At 36.8% G+C, this 17461-nt stretch overlaps 1 protein-coding gene across 1 annotated transcript in view; it reads left to right on the forward strand.

Moving 5' to 3' along the window:
* Positions 1–17461, forward strand: part of LOC131989543 (astrocytic phosphoprotein PEA-15) — a 56910-nt gene that overhangs the window by 16671 nt on the left and 22778 nt on the right. The window lies entirely within an intron of this gene.

Here is a 17461-nt window from a genome sequence, read left to right on the forward strand (position 1 = left end):
CACTAATGGAACAATAGAGAGAGCTGAGCGGTGGAGGAGGAGGAGGAGGAGGAGGAGGAGGAGGAGGAGGAGGAGGAGGAGGAGGAGGAGGAGGAGGAGGAGGAGGAGGAGGAGGAGGAGGAGGAGGAGGAGAGAGGAGAGAGGAGGCAGACGAGTAATGTGGAAATTTGAGTCACGCCTCGAGTCCGAAACACAGACTGAACAACTTGTTTAATCTCTAATGGACTGTTTGGGGACTCCGGCACATTTATATGCGTGTGTGTGTGTGTGTGTGTGTGTGTGTGTGTGTGTGTGTGTGTGTGTGTGTGTGTTAGAGAGGGGTCAATGGCTCCAATATGGACAGTCGTTCCCCACAGTCCCTGACCGTTTGACTCCCTGTCCCCGTTAGTGAAAGAAGAAGAAGAAGGGGAGGCTGCCATTAAAGATTGCCTCTCCTCTAAGTGTGTGTGTGTGTGTGTGTGTGTGTGTGTGTGTGTCTTGTCTCTTCTCCCCCTTCGGCTCAGATGATGCCTGTAACTGACGATGACTCAGACTGCTCCCCACCCCTCCTTCCTCTTCCTTTCCCTCATCCTGCTCTCCTTCCTCTCCTTTTTCACCCTCTCTTTTCTCTCACCTCCTCCCTCTTTATCCCTCATGGTTCCCTCCTCCTCCTCCTCCTCCTCCTTCCCCTTTTCTTCTCCTTTCCTGAGCTTCATCACAGCAGCAGCAGCAGCAGCTCTTGTATTCTGAATGACAGTAACTGTAGATTAAGGATCAGGGTATGAATGTTAGTCTCTGCTCATCCTTTTATCTCTCCTTAAATGCTGATGATTGAAGATCAAGAGGAAGTTTCGCTGTAAATCCTCTGAACCCCAATAAGCAGTTTCAGGGATTTTTTTTTCTCTTTTTACTCAATGTAGCCTTGTATTTCACTGCAATATTTAAAAATATATATAATAGTCCTGCACATCAGCACAATCATGGCTGGAAGTGGGAACAACTCAAACATTTCTTTTCAGCAGAATAACCCAGTTATAATGACATAAACCATAAAGAAAAAAAAAGTGTTCTGAATATTGTAAAAATAAAATTGTGTCTCCACATGCTATACATATTGAACTATTTACCTCTCCTGTCCTCTCCTCTCAGCTCTGTGTAAACAGATTTTCAGTGAATTTTCGTCACGTGACCGTTCGTCTCAGCAGAATCAATCATGGCTTCACAGTGTCTCTGAGGAGCAGAATTTAATGTTTTTAACAGGATCTAGTTATTACAAATGCTTTACTTTTGGAGACGTTTTAAATGAGACATGTACAATAAAGTGATTTTTAACAGAAATATCACAATTATAAGCTTCGTTTTGGTCACTTTTTCTAACTTCATTTGAGGACTGTCGGAAAGTTCACATTTCGTCAATAATGCCTGTTTTTACAGTTTCTTTCTACGATAAACAGTGTATTTTTGGTGATTTTTCTAAGTAAACATACTTTTCGAAACACTTATTTATCCACGTTAAACATTTCGTCCTCACAAATCTAGGAATAAAAGAGTGTAAAAATAAAGTTATACAGACATAGCTGACATACTTTAGCAAAACTGCATTTTCTTATAAATATATTAGAAATCGTCAAGTAAGTACATTCATTTCACATAGCTGTGAACTTGCACACACACACACACACGCACACAAACTTTGATCTGTTCAAGGACTGTCGGAAAGTTTAAATTCCAATGATAATGCCTGTTTTTACAGTTTCTGCCTCCAGTAAATGGTGTATTTTTGGCTTTATTTTTAAAGCAGGGTTAATCACATGTAGTTAACTACCCCTCATCCTGCTGATTAGAGAAACCGAAACGCTGACGGTGCGGCTCTTGTTATGACCTCCATTTCTTCCCCGCTGTGCTTCCGAGTGTTTAAACCGGCTCTGATGCAACCGAACTGCAAAGGAGGAGGCTTTTTTGGCTCGCTCCTCTAAACAGGTCAGAGTGGGGCGGAATAACATTATTACTTTTCAGCGACAAATCCTCTCACACTTCGCCGCTTGCTCTGTTTTTTTTTCTTCGTGTTGCACGGAGCCTGAAAAAATATGACAAAAGGCACTTTCTCCTCCTCCCACTCCTCCGCCACCTTGGAGCTGCGTGATTACAGCCGGCAGTCCTCGTGCAGCGTTACTGTACGTTGTGATGTCAGCGTGCACCAAGACCAGCTTTGAGTGCATATGTTTGTTGTCCTTTCATGCAGACACAGATACAGCAGATATATCGTCTGTCTTTCTGTAGATGCAAGCATTCATGTGGGCTGATACAGGCGTGGGTGCTCTGGCCTGCTTATCCGTGTGTGTGTGTGTGTGTGTGTGTGTGTCTGCAGCTGTGGCTCTTGTCCACTGTGTGAGGCAGGGGTTATGGCATCCTGTTCCTTTTCCTCACTGCCTCTCCATCTGGAGACAAGCCAGCCTCAGTGAACTGTGCATTACAGTGGGATACAGCCCCATTATCACTGTGGAGAATGCCGGCATCCGGACCGAGGCCTGCTGTGTAACTTACTGTGTGTGTGTGTGTGTGTGTGTGTGTGTGTGTGTGCAAGTTCGTAGCTATTTCACATATATATATATATATATGTATATTAGGAAATGCAGTTTTTTTTCAGGGCAATTTTTTGCTCTTTTTACATTTTACTCACTGAGGCCTTGTATTTCACTGCAATATATATAATCTATATAAAATTTAAGTCCTGCAGCTCTATGGAATCAGCACAATCATGGCTAGAAGTGGGAACAACTCAAACATGTCTTTTGTGCAGAATGACGCAGTTATAATGACATAATTCAGGAAAAAATAGGAAAACGCAAGTTAAATTTCTCTGATAAATTGTTTTTTTAATTTGAATTAAAAATTAAATTTATATATACAACACTTTTCCAAGTGCCCACAAGTGTCATGAATATTGTAATAATTAAAATCATGTCTCTACATGTTATACATGTTGAACTATTGTGATATTCACAGCCCTTCCTGTCCTCTCCTCTCAGCTCTGTGTAGAGAGATTTTCAGTGAATATTTGTCACGTGACCGTTCATCTCAGCAGAATCAATCATGGCTTCACAGTGTCTCTGAGGAGCAGAATTTAATGTTTTTAACAGGATCTAGTTATGATTGATTCTGCTGAGACAAACGGCCACATGACAAATATTCACTGAAAATCTGTTTACACAGAGCTGAGAGGAGAGGACAGGAGAGACTATAACACGTGGAGACACAATTTATTTTTCCAATATTCATGACACTTGTGGGCACTTAGAAAAGTGTTGTATATATAAATTTAATTTTATTCCATTTTTTAAAAAACAGTTTATCAGAGAAATTCAACTTGCTTTTTTCTCTTTTTTCTGATTTATGTCATTATAACTGTGTTATTCTGCACAAAAGACATGCTTGAGTGGTTCCCACTTCTAGCCATGATTGTGCTGATTCCATAGAGCTGCAGGACTTATAGATTTTATACATATTTTCTATATTGCAGTGAAATACAAGGCCACAGTGAGTAAAAATGCAAAAAGAGCAACAACAAAAAAGTCCTGAAACAGCTTGTTGGGGTTCAGTGGGTTAAACAATAGTAAACGTGCATATGTTTAGGTCCGTCCCCTTCACAGCAGTGATGGGCAGAACAAACCAGAGCCTCAGACTAACACTGCTGCATATGCTTCACGCCCATAAACACCTCGTGCCGACAATAGGGGAGAGAAACATGTTGTTCACTGGCTGATAACAGCTCGGAGAAGGTGAGAATGTGGGTTTGTGCAGGTGTTTGTCAAACACTGACTCGAAAAAACATACAAATACACCCACGCAGTGAGACAGTATGCAGCAGATGAAGTCAAGGATGAGCAGGTGGAGACAGATTCTATGCCTTATTCAGAAGAAGATGCTATTTTGGTCCCAAAACTTTGATATGCAAACACGTGAGCAAGATCTTTTTTTTCTCCCCCGTCTTGTCCAGCAGCGTTTTTCCATCCTGCCATTTCTCCATCTGGGATCAAGCAGGAGCCAAACAGGAACTCTTTTTTTTTTTCCTTTCCTTGTTTTTGTTCAGTCAGCGTCTTGAAGTTATTTATGCAAAAGGTGCTGCGTGCAAAGTGAGGAGGAACAAACCTGCACCTTCAAAGTCAGAGTCACTTTTATCAGCATCGCTTTGCATGTCTGAGTGACCTGTGTGTGTGTGTGTGTGAGTATGTGTGCGTGCGTGTGTGTGTGTGTGTGTGTGTGTGTGTGTGTGTGTGTGTGTGTGTGTGTGTGTGTGTGTGTGTGTATTTGTGGTTTAGATTGGTGTGTGTGTGTGTGTGTGTGTGTGTGTGTGTGTGTGGTTTAGGTCGGTGTGTGTGCGTGTGTGTGCGTGTGTGTGTGGGGGTGTGTGGGGGTGTATTTGTGGTTTAGATTGGTGTGTGTGTGTGTGTGTGTGTGTGTGTGAGTGTGTTTGTGTGTGGTTCGGGTTAGTGTGTGTGGGGGGGGGGTGTATTCGTGTTTTAGATTGGTGTGAGTGTGTTTGTGTTGGATTGGTTGGTGCGTGTGTGTGTGTGTGTGTGTCTTTGTTGTCATATTGGTGAGAGAGCGAGGTGGAGTGTTGTGTATCTGTGTTGGAGGTGTTGGCTGCATGTAGCTTCACCTGCTACAGTCAAAATGTCTCTTATACGGAGGAACAGAGTCTTTATGGATCTGTTTTTTTCAACCCTCTGAACTCCAAAAAGCTGTTTTGGGGCGATTTTTTTGCTCTTTTTATATTTTACTCACTGTGGCCTTGTATTTCACTGCAATTAATAAAATCTATATAAAATCTATAATTCCTGCAGCTCTATGGAATCAGCACAATCATGGCTAGAAATGGGAACAACTCAAAAATAACTTTTGTGCAGAATAACACAGTTATAATGACATAAATCATAAAAAAGTGAAAACGTAAGTGGAGTGCCTCTCCTGCCCTCTCCTCTCAGCTCTGTGCAAACAGATTTTCAGTGAACATTTGTCACGTCATCGTCTCAGCAGAATCAATCGTGGCTTTTTAACAGGATCTAGTTATTACAACCTCTTTATTTTAAATGAGACATGTAGAATAAAGTGATTTGGATGGAAATCTAAGCTTCGTTTTGGTTACTTTTTCAAGCAGAAAGTTTCATAAACCAATGATGCGTTCAAGGACTGTCGTAAAGTTCAAATTCTGATGTTAATCCCAGCTTCTTCCTACAATAAATGGTGTATTTTTGGCGATTTTTCAAAGAAAACATATGAATACGAAAACTTTATTATCCACTGAGTGGAAATTCCTCTTTGGTTTCACCATGGACAGGTCTCAAAACAAACTGAGTAACATAAATTCTGAAGTCCTCATCGAATCTCTTAATGAATCTGAAAATGGAAAACTTCTTGGTTTTATTCACATTTCGACCAAAATGATAGTAAGACCCCTTCACAGAGGGTTTGAGTTTGCCTGAGTTACACATTGTTTTTATTTACAGAGTGCAATGAGTGTAAAATAGAGATTAAAACCAAGATAATAAGATGAAAAAGGCAGAAGACGGGGTTAAAAAACCACAGACTGTAATACGTTGGAGGGGTAAATCAATGAGAAACTCAACATGTGAGATTATGTGATGCAGCATGACAAGGTAGAAAAGAGAAATGTGATAATAGGAGTGAACGACAGGAAAGGGTGGAGGTGGTGGAGACATTGAGGAGAGAATAGAGGAAGAAAGAGGAAGAAAAGGTGTTGGACACTGTGTGAGGATGTGAGAAAAGAAAATGAAGACTTTTTTTTTTTTCGTCTCCTTTACTGACGTCACCAAGTGTTACATGTCCTTTCCTCCTGGAAGACTCACAGCAGGAAAAACACATTTTAATGGTCTTATCTGAGTTTATTCAAGAAATCGTTTGACATTTTGGGAAGTCTGCTTATTATTATTTTGTTGCAGAGTTTGATAAGAACGTTAATAACACCGTCATGTAAATAAGAAGCTGGTTCGCTTCAACTGAACCCCACGTTTATAACCCTGGCAGGATTGAATCATATGAGTACTTTAACAGATCGCCAAAAACACACCGTTTATCGTAGGAAGAAACTGTAAAAACCGACTTTATCATCAGAATTTGAACTTTCCGACAGTCCTTGAATAGATCATAGGTTATCGAAGTTTCTGTTAGAAAAAGGAACCAAAACGAAGCTTGGAATTATAATATTTCTGTCAAAATCACTTTATTCTACATGTCTCATTTAAAATAAAGTGTTTGTAATAACTAGATCCTGTTAAAACATTAAATTCTGCTCCTCAGAGACACTGTGAAGCCATGATTGATTCTGCTGAGACCCACTGTCACGTGACAAATATTCACTGGAAATCTGTTTACACAGAGCTGAGAGGAGAGGACAGGAGAGGCTGGAAACATGACAATAGTTCAACATGTATAACAGGTGGAGACATGATTTTATTATTCCAATATTCATGGCACTTGGGAAAGTGCTGTATATAAAAATTCCATTCCATTCCAATTTTTAATTTATCAGAGAAATCAACTTTTTTTTCCTGATTTATGTCATAACTGTGTTATTTTGCACAAAAGACATAGACACAATTTTATTTTTCCAACATTCATGACGCTTGTGGGCACTTGGAAAAGTGTTTATATGTACATTCCATTTTATTCAAATTTTTAAAATATCATTTATTAGAGAAATTCAACTTGCATTTTTTCTTTTTTTTTTATGATTTATGTCATTATAACTGTGTTATTCTGCACAAAAGACATGCTTGAGTTGTTCCCACTTCTAGCCATGATTGTGCTGATTCCATAGAGCTGCAGGACTTATAGATTTTATATTTATTTTATATATTGTAGTAATAAACAAGGCCACAGTGAGTAAAATGCAAAAAGAGGGAGATAAAAGACGCCCTGAAACAGCTTGTTAGAGTTCAGAGGGTTCAAAATAAAATGCTCCTCCATGTAAATGTCATTAATATGTGTATTTACTCAGAGATTATATGTTTAAAGTAGCTCGTTTCCTGCACCTCGTGAACTTGCTGCTTCGCTGTGATTAAATTTAGCTTTTGAAGGAGTCTTTGAAGCTCTTAATCAGCCTTTCAGGTAGAAAATGAGTGCTGCACCTCTCTCCTCTCCAAACGATGAATTTGTTCTGTGAACTTCAACCTCTGGAGGAAATGAGATGTCATTAGAGTGACGCTCCGTCATCTGGCTCTCATCTTCTCGTCAGGAGACGGCCAGTAAACGCGTCTTCAACACGCTGAAAGAGTAGCTTACGACTCGTCTCCCTCGGGCCTTTTTTCTCTGAATCTCCTGTTTACACGCAGCCAGACACTTCATCAGCTGATCAGAAGAAATCCGGCCAGTTTTCTGTCTGATAGTCTCAGTTATTGGACAGCCAGTCAAAACATTCGACAGCGTTTCCCTGCATGCCGACTGTGTCTGAGCGTTTCTGGCTCTTAATTAGTTTTCCCGCTTCACTACCTGGCCACCTGTCTGTCTGGCAGAGCTGCACTTTTATTGGCAAAATACAGTAAAAATGTGTCGTCCTGATTGTTCAGCAGAAAGACGATGATTTGATTAGGAGAAGAATAAAAGTTGTTGGAGTAAACGTTTTGAAGCTTCAAGGTTACAGAGGAAGAGAATTCCAAAAAAAAGGGACATTTATTTAGTTAATACTCATGTAAAAAAAAAATAGAGAGAGTAACAGTCAAATAATTTTGCATTTAATTTCAGAAATTTTGTGATATTTAATACATATTTTTATTTTATCTGGGGGGGAAAAGGGGGATGTCGGCATTTAACAACCCTGTTCCCAAAAAATTGGGACGTTGTTAAATTAATAAATAAATATAATGGGAAATTATAAAAACAAATTTTTACAGCATTATTAAATTGCTCAATTGTCTTTAATGTGAAAGTACATTTAATTCTATGTAAAAATACAAAAAAATACCCATCTTATTACTGAATATCAAATTAAGGCAAATTTCTGTTTTTACAGTAAAACCTAAAAAGTAAAAAAAATTGTAAAAAGTCTTGCAGCAAAAGTAACCAAACACTTACAGTCATATGAAAGTAAAAAAAAAAAAACCTTTAGTTATATTAATAAATACAAATATTCACTGTATTTTATCCTTATATTTTAAATAAATTATATGTTAAAGGACTTACAGTTGTTTACTGTTATTTTACAGTTAAAGAAAAAAAATTAAAAATAAATTTCACAGTGCAGGACTGAGCTTGTACCTGCCTATTTTAGCCGTGAGAGCTCGTTTTAAAAAACCATTACTACGCCGTTTTCTCCCAGCAGGTCACGACGACTCGAACAGATCTGAGAGGCAATTTGCTGTAATGAGGCTCAATTTAGTCGTTGATTAATTTGTCAGAAAAGGTCGGAAAAGGTGTGTTAGTCATACTCTGGTTAGCTCACAGCAGAGATGGATGAATAAGCTTGAAATGTGTTTGGGGTTTTTTGGTCACAGAGTCACGTTTTCATGCACTGTTGAAATATTTAAAATAATTAAAAAAAAAGATGAATAAAGAAAATAAATAATGTATTACAATAATGTGTTGATATTAAATAAAAAATAAAATAAATTATTTAACATGAATGCTTCATGAGAATTAAAAGTAAAAGAAAAAATAAATATTTTAAATAATAATAAAAGATAAATAAATAAATAAAATAATTTATTATAATTATGTATTGATAATAAATAAAAATAAAATAGATTATTTAACATGATTATTTATTGAGATTTAAAAAAATGATAATTCAAATGAAAAAAGATAAATACATAAAAAAGTATTAATAATAAATAAAAATTACATTTTTTAACATTATTACTTATTGAGATTAATATTAAAAATATTTTAAATAAAAATGAATAAAAAAACAACGATAATTAAATATAACAAATAATAAAATATTAAATACAAAATAAATAAGATTAAAATAATTTCTATCTGTCAGTGATGTTGAAAATGAGCTGTAATGTTTTTATTTAAAATGTGGGGTTTTTTGATCACCGAGTCACGTTTTAATGCACCGTGGAAATATCTTAAATAATAAATAAAAAATAAAATAATTATTTAACATGAATGCTTCTTTAGAATTAAAAGAAAAACAAACATATAAATAATAATAATAAAAAAGGTAAATAGATAAAATAAATAATGTGTTATAATAATGTTTTGATAAAAAATAAAAATATAAATAAAATAGATTATTTAACACAAATACTTATTGAGATTTAAAAAAATATATAATTCAAATAAAAAACATAAATAAATTAAAAAATATTAACAATAAATAAAAATGAATTAGATTATTTAACATTATTACTTATTGAGATTTAACATAAAAAATTTTAAATAAAAAAAAAGTAAAAATACCACAACAACAATTATTAAATATAATAAATAATATCATAATAAATAAAAAATAATTTAGATTAAAATAATTTCTATCCATCAGTGATGTTGAAAATGAGCTGTAATGAGTTTATTTAAAATGTGGGGGTTTTTTTGGTCACCGAGTCACGTTTTCATGCACGGCTGCACACATCCTGAGAAAAAAATAAAAGCCTGCAGTGAGTGTGGTTGTGATGAAGAAGAGAAGAGGCTGGATTGAAGATTGAAGAAGGCAGAGATGAGGACGGGAGATATTTTTGACTTCACAGCGGGACGTCTGGAGAGGAGAAGGCTGACGTCAGCTCGTGATTTGCACCTTTTGTCACATTTTTTCTTTCGCCTGGAAGTTTTCGCTCAAAACGAGTTGCAAACACACATTCACAGCACACACACAAACACACAAAAAGGAGAGAAAAAACTCCTCATTTCGTCTGCACACACATCCATGCACACGCAGCCGGCCCCTCCCCTCCTCATCCGCTCTCCTCCCAGAGGCACTGAGATATTTTTATCTCCCATAAAGCCCAAACGCTAATGAAGCAGCGACGACACAAATACATTTCCATGATTTTTTTTTTTTTTCACTGCTGCAACATCTCCGTCTGCTGCTGTGAACACAAACTGTCAGAGTGAATGAGCGTCACCATTGCATTAGTCACGTTTGAAGCTTTCAAATCATAATTGTAATTTTTTTTTAAAAAGCGTCTTTAAGGCTCGTTAGGTGAGAAAGGCAGCGGCGTGAGACGATCCCACTTATTTCCAGCCCATTTAGTTGTTTTGAGCTTTTTTATCAAACGGTTGACAGCGTCGTAAAAAAAGATCCTTCCAACACAATGAGTGTGTTCAAGGAAAATTAATTCATTTAAATGAGTGAAAGTAATCAGCTCAGATGCCATATAGTATTTTTTTAAACATAATAATAATATATATAATAATAAAAACATCACAACATAATTACATTAACATATCAGTCAACTGCTGACATTTAAATAAAAAATTTAAAAAAAGCTCAATAAACATCACGTTTTTGTTTTTTTTACGGTAAAACAAAAAAAATTGTAAAAAGAAAAATTGGAAGGAGTCTCTCAGCAAAAGTTACCAAACACTTACCATCATATTAAAATGAAAAAAAAAAAAAAAGAAAGAAGGTTGAAATCTGTAAATTAAAAAAATTGGACATTTTTTTTACAATACAGTGAGTTCAATATATTTTAAAAAATATATTACAGAATGAAAATAAAGGCAACTTTATGGGGTTTTTTTAGGTAAAAAAATTTTAAATTAATTTAAAAAAAATGTTTAACATTTTTCTTGAAGTCTTGAAGCAAAAGTTACCAAACAGCCATATTAAAGTTAAAAAAATGTTAGTTGTATTAATAAATACACACAGACACACACATACATTTATAATAAAAATGAATTAGTGTATTTAACATGATTACTTATTGAGATTTTTTTTAAATGTATTTTATATTGAAATTCAAAATTCAAATAAATAAAAATATTAAATAAAATATAGTAATAATAACAATAATAAAATAAAATAATATTTTAAATAATAAAATGAGCTATAATAATGTTATTATTATACTGAAGAAGTTAGCAAAAAAACAGTTTTTTATATTTGTGTACAGAAAGTTTGATCTCAGTCCAGCAGATCAGGAGTTCTGTGGAGTAAAAATGCCTCCATGAGCTCCAGTCGACACCTGCATCATCAAAACAAAAGGAAACGACACGACTAAAAGCAACAGCGGCAGCTTAAAACTAGCCGTTAGCATAAACAGCTCGTAATGTGTGTTAACTACGCCGACTTATAAGGTGCTGAAGGTTACTGACTCGCTTATGGCAGCTGAGCTGCGTGGAAGGAGGAATTTAATGGATTAGAGAATTAAACCTGGAGGTTCGGGCACCGCGGGGGTGCGTTGCGTGACTTCATTCGTCTCATTTTGGCTCAACCGCTGCCACCGCGGGGTCACCGAGTCATGAGGCCTGTCCCGGGATAAACAGGGCTCTGCTTTGATTAGAGGAAGTACAAAGGACAGAGAATCTCTGCACCCGGTTACCTTCCTCCATGTCCCGTTAGTCCTCTCCCTTTTCTTCCTGCATCTCTACACATCTGGCCTCGCTCTCTGGTTTGAGTCAAGGCCATCTGCTCGCTCCCTCTCTCTCTCTCGCTCCCTCTCTCTCTCTGTCTCTCTCTCTCTCTCTCTCTCTCTCTCTTTCACTCTCTTTCCTCTCTCTCTCTCTCTCTCTCTCTCTCTCTCTCTCTCTCTCTGTCTCGCTCCCTCTCTCTCCCTTCCTCATTCTCTCGCTCCCTCTCTCTCTCTCTCTCTCTCTTTCACTCTCTTTCCTCTCTCTCTCTCTCTCACTTTCCCCTCTCTCTCTCTCTTTCCCCTCTCTCTCTCTCTTCCTCATTCTCTCGCTCCCTCTCTCTCCCTCTCTCTCTCTCTCTCTCTCTTTCCCCTCTCTCTCTCTCTCTCTTTCACTCTCTCCCCTCTCTCTCTCCCCCACTCTCTCTCTCTCACACACACACTCTCGATCTTCCTCTCTCTCTCCACTCTCTCTCTCTCTCCCCCCCACACTCTCTCTCTTCCTCTCTCTCTTGCTCTCTCTCTTTCTCTCCCTCCCTGGTCTTTTCCTGCAGCCACGATATGCCATTTAGAAATCTGAATGAAGCAGACGGTAGCTCCGGCGTCAGGAGAAGGACGATGTCTCTCTCTCTCTCTCTCTCTCTCTCTCTATCTATCTATCTATCTATCTATCTATCTATCTATCTATCTATCTATCTATCTATCTATCTATCTATCTATCTATCTATCTATCTATCTATCTATCTATCTATCTATCTATCTATCTATCTATCTATCTATCTATCCCTCTCTCTCGTCCACATGTGTGTGGCACACAGCCGTTCATATTAACACGCTGCTACTCATGCATGGAGTGAAAGACATAATCAACCCTCGTGCAAGCGTGCAAACATGCATGAGTGACTTCGTAGGAACTGTGGAGTTGTCTGCAGAATCAGCTGCAGTGCAAAAAGGCAGCTCCATATTTAATGTAGTGAAGACTAGATAAAGGCTCATTGTAGTCTGCATGTGTCTGTGATTAGATCTGCAACTAAAAGTCATCGAACTTCAACAAAAATAGAGTTTTTCTTCCAATACTTTGACAAATGTTGGAGCAATTTCTGTTACTGCAGCCCCAATCAGGATTGATTAATGCAACTAAAACAAACTAAAAGATTGAGGATTGATTACAGTTATTGCTAAAGGAAACCATTTATTTATTATTTGATTAACAGAGCAGCCTTTTGGTGCCATTGCAGAATCAGTGCTAAATATGTGCGCTTTAAAAGAAAAAGATCAAATAAGGTGGTGGCCACCAATCAGAGCAGAGCAATCAACTGCAGCTGCTCCTGTGACATTTGAGGCCACTGAGAGAGAGAGAAAAACAGCAAAAGTGCCCCTCGAACAGAAAGTATTTTTGGCTAAACCGTAGTCATTGTAATCATTGAACCGACTTCACTTTGAGCATCCTGAGTTCTTCCTGAACGTCTACAAATGTGTTTTGTTAAGAAAAATGAAGAAATATTTTTTTAAAGCGATCAGAAGAAACTAGTACCTCTGCTTTCCTTCAGAAATGTTCCCTCCTTTTTACCATGGTGGTCTATGAGGCTGTTGGTGCGTGTTGGTGGCGCATCTGTGCGTCCTACGCCCAAACTATAACTCTGACAGCTTTAGCAGACAAATGTGAGTGAGAAGACAAATTTTGCTATGTTTCTATGTATAAATTATTTCCGTAGAGTGGCATCTGTGGCCTCGAGCGCAGTTTCCAAATGTATTTTTGGACAAAATTTTCTCTCCCTCTCCACTGAACTGAACAACATTGGGGGGATTTTTTGTTGTTTTTTGCCGAATAATTTGAAAACCCTTAAGTTGAAAAAGTCATAGCAGACTTGTCATGGCTTAGCCGGTCGATTTGATACCTTTTTAGTGTATGTGCAACCAAAACTCTGTGAAGAGTCGTCAACCGAAAAATACACAGAAGAAATGGAAGATTAATAGGGAGAAACCTGGTGGATAGTATATAGTGTGCCCTTACAAGCACACTGAACTTGAAGATCTATGAGGACTTACATCATCAGACAAGAGTCTCAGCTTTCCAGTGATATGCAACTCAGAGCCTGTTTAGGGTTTTCAGCGTGCAGAAATACTTAAGTACAGTCGGGGAAAATAATACCCTAAACTGCATGTTATTATAATGAAGCAGGCATGTGTGAAAAGAGACTTGTGGGAACCCATAGAGCCTCATTTTATTCAGATATGTTTGGGTCAGAGGGTGGCTTTTAAAATCATTAATAATTAACAATATTGTAGTGTTTGGCCCGACCTTATAGCTGCCATTCAAAGTCTAACGTGCAGCCTAAACGTCTTCCTGTGGACGTCTTTAAATCGTCTTCTGTGCGTATTTTTGAGAACATAATAAAGCAGAGGGGATTAACTCGGATTTTAATTCTGAATCATGCTGCTGCTTTTTCCCCTCCATCCTTTCTCTCTCTCTCTCTCTCTGTCTCTCTCTCTCTCTCTCTGTCTCTCTCTCTCTCTGCTGTTTTTTCCGCTGCCCTACACCCGGGGCCAGGAAGTGTGTCCATGGTGACTGGAGGAAGTGAAGCCTTGGCTGGTCAGTCACAGCCAGGTCTCCACGGCACACAACACACTGTCTGCAGCTCCTCGAAATATCTTGTTTTCTCACTCCTCTGAGCCCACAGACGGTATTAAATGTTGCACTTTTAATGTGTTCATTCAGCATTTTTTCAGCAATATTTCGATAGTTTTTCTTTTTTTGTTATAAATCGCAGAAAAACAGTTGTCTGATTTTCAGTGAATATTTATCACATGAGCATTCGTTTCCCCAACAACCGTTTCAGGGCATTCTTTCTGCTCTTTTTATATTTTACTCACTGTGGCCTTGTATTTCACTGCAATATATGAAAAAAATATAAAATCATCTTGCTCTATGGAATCAGCACAATCATGGCTAGAAGTGGGAACAACTCAAACATGTCTTTTGTGCAGAATAACACAGTTATAATGACATAAATGAGAAAAAAAGGAAAAAAACTGAAGTTTCATTTCTCTTATAAATTATTTTTTTAAATCGGAATAAAATGAAATTTATATGTACAACACTTTTCCAAATGACCACAAGTGTAATGAACATTGGAAAATAAAATTTTGTCTCCAAATGCTATACATATTGAACTATTTACATGTTTGCAGCCTCTCCTGTCCTCTCCTCTCACCTCTGTGTAATCAGATTTTCAGTGAATATTTGTCACGTGACCGTTCGTCTCAGCAGAATCAATCATGGCTTCACAGTGTCTCTGAGGAGCAGAATTTAATGTTTTTAACAGGATCTAGTTATTACAAACACTTTATTTTTTTGGAGACATTTTAAATGAGACATATCACAATTTTAAGCTTTGTTTTGGTTATTTTTTCTAGCAGAAACAGACTTAAACTATGATCCATTTGAGGACTGTCTGAAAGTTTAAATTTTACCGTTCATACCCCTTTTTAGAGTTTAGAACTATGATAAACTATATATGTCTTTTTTTGGCAGTCCTTTAAAGAAAATATACAGGGCACATCCACCAATTCACAGCACGTGCAGCATTTGAAAAATAATCGATAAAGATAAAGAAACGGCGCATGTAGGTTTCCAGAATCTGTCTTTATTGATGAATCAGTCATACAGAAGAGCACTTTTTGCTTCACGCTGATGTATTTATTCTGTTGTTCACTCAGCGCAACACTTCGATTTAGTAGCTGAAAGTCTCCCCTGGTGTTTCTCTCTCTCTTTCTTTCGCTGACCTTTAACCTCTAGCTTTACGCGAGCTTGTGCCAAAAAATAAGTATCTGAGTATCTGTATGCAGGGCACATCCACACGGTGCCCACAGTGTGTGTGTGTGTGTGTGTGTGTCACTGGGGAGGTTGTGGTTGTTTGCTCTGCCTACACAAACTCCTCACCGACGTTCTTCCATAGCTTAGAGAAAAATGAGATGGAGTAAAATACTCACATACATGTAAACCCATGACTGTAGTTTGAATTACATACATTGAGGAAAAAAAACAGTAAAAAGTCCGGCAGCAAAAGTTGCCAAAAACTGTCAAAAAAGTGTTTTTTTTGCAGATAATACCATTAATTTTTGCTGCCAGAATTTTAGATTTTTTTTTTTTGCCATTTCTTTTTGCTTTTTTTTTCACATTAACTTTAAAGTTTTAAAAGTTGCCTTAATTAAACCTTTAGCAATATGATGTGAATTTTTTTTTTTTTTTTTTTTTTTTTTACAAAAAATCACTGTAATATAACATTTAAGACCATTAAGGAATTAAATTATACATTTAAAAAAATAATTCTAAAAATAATTTGTAATGCCATTTTTCAGATTTCGACTTTTTTAGTTGATATTTATCATAAAATATTTTTTATTCTATGGTATTTGCACTTAATGTAGAGAAAAAAAAAACAAGGGAAACCCTGTAAAATAACCCAATTTTATTTTTCCAATATTAATGTGGACACTTTTTTTCCCAATTTAAAAAAAATAATTAATCACAAAAAAAAAAGATAAATAAGTAAAGTATTATTATAATGTATTGATAATAAATAAAAATAGATTATTTAACATGATTAGGTATTGAGATAAAAAAATATATATTTTATATTCAAACAAAAAACGTTAAAAAACATAAATAAATAAAATAATAAATATATTATAATAATGTATTGATAATACATTTTCAATTTTTAGAAAATAATTTAGAGAAATTCAACTTTTTCATGTCATTATAACTGAGTCTGAGGAGCTCTTTCAAGGGTATATAATAAAAATAATCTGGTTACAAGTCTTTTTTTATTTTTTTAAATAACAGGTTGAACAACATTCCAGCAGGTTTCACCATTAGCTCTCTTCAGAGAGCACAAAGCCTCAGCCAGCCAAGTTTAATTGACCATAATGAAATACTTTATTTGAGAAGAATGCCTCAGATTGCTTGTTTTTCACTTATTGTGCATGAAATCAATGTGGGCTTCAACACAGTGCTTAAAAATATCGCCGACTGAAAGTAGAGGCCAGTTGCATGGTAACCGTAACTGCTGAGGATTTAAAGGAAAAAGGTCGACAGTCGAGTTTTCTCTCTGGTTATTACAGATGCTGAAGATATCTGAATGATAATGGGCTCTCTGGGTACCCACAACTCTCCTCTTTGCAGACATGCCCGCTTTATGCTGATATCATGCAGTTTAAGGCAAAAACCACATTGTTTTTCTCATGCATTATTTTCACCTGTTGTATTTAAGTATTTCTGTATACTGAGGTTGCTTAAAAGTCTTGAAATTGCATAAATCGGGTATGACCGGAAATCTCTTTCCAGAGGCTGTAGCAAGCTCGATTTTAAGACTATAGAGAAGATACTGATGTCACATGAAGCTAGAATCCATTGGTACCAACCATGTCACGATATCTAGCAAGAAGGGGGTGAAATAACGTGTCAGAGTTTGAAATTTCCCCTTCAGATTCGGTCGTGGGTGCTCAATATCTGAACGAAAATGGGCTCTCTGGGGTCCCACAAGTCTCCTCTTTGCAGACATACCCGCTTTATGCTGATAACATGCAGTTTAGGGCAAAAACCACTTTTTTTTTTCTCATGCATTATTTTCACCTGTTGAAATATTTCTGCACACTGGGGTCCCTAAACTGTCTGTAAATTGCATAAATTGGGTATGACTGGAAATCTGAGAATCTTGTGGATTCAATGAACCCATTTTCTGATGATGTTTGTGCCAATAGTAGCCATTTTCAATGCAGTGAAATTTGACCTTACTGTATAAAATGAGCTGCTGTGACCTCTGTGATAATCACAGCCTGATAAAACTTTACAACCACAAATTATAGACCTAGAGCATTCAGAGGATTTATAGATTTCCTAGGTATATTCACAATAAGGGGCTTCCTCAGCAGTTTAGAGAACAAAA

Source organism: Centropristis striata, chromosome 17 (assembly GCF_030273125.1).
Source record: "Centropristis striata isolate RG_2023a ecotype Rhode Island chromosome 17, C.striata_1.0, whole genome shotgun sequence".
Classification (NCBI taxonomy): Eukaryota; Metazoa; Chordata; class Actinopteri; order Perciformes; family Serranidae; genus Centropristis; species Centropristis striata.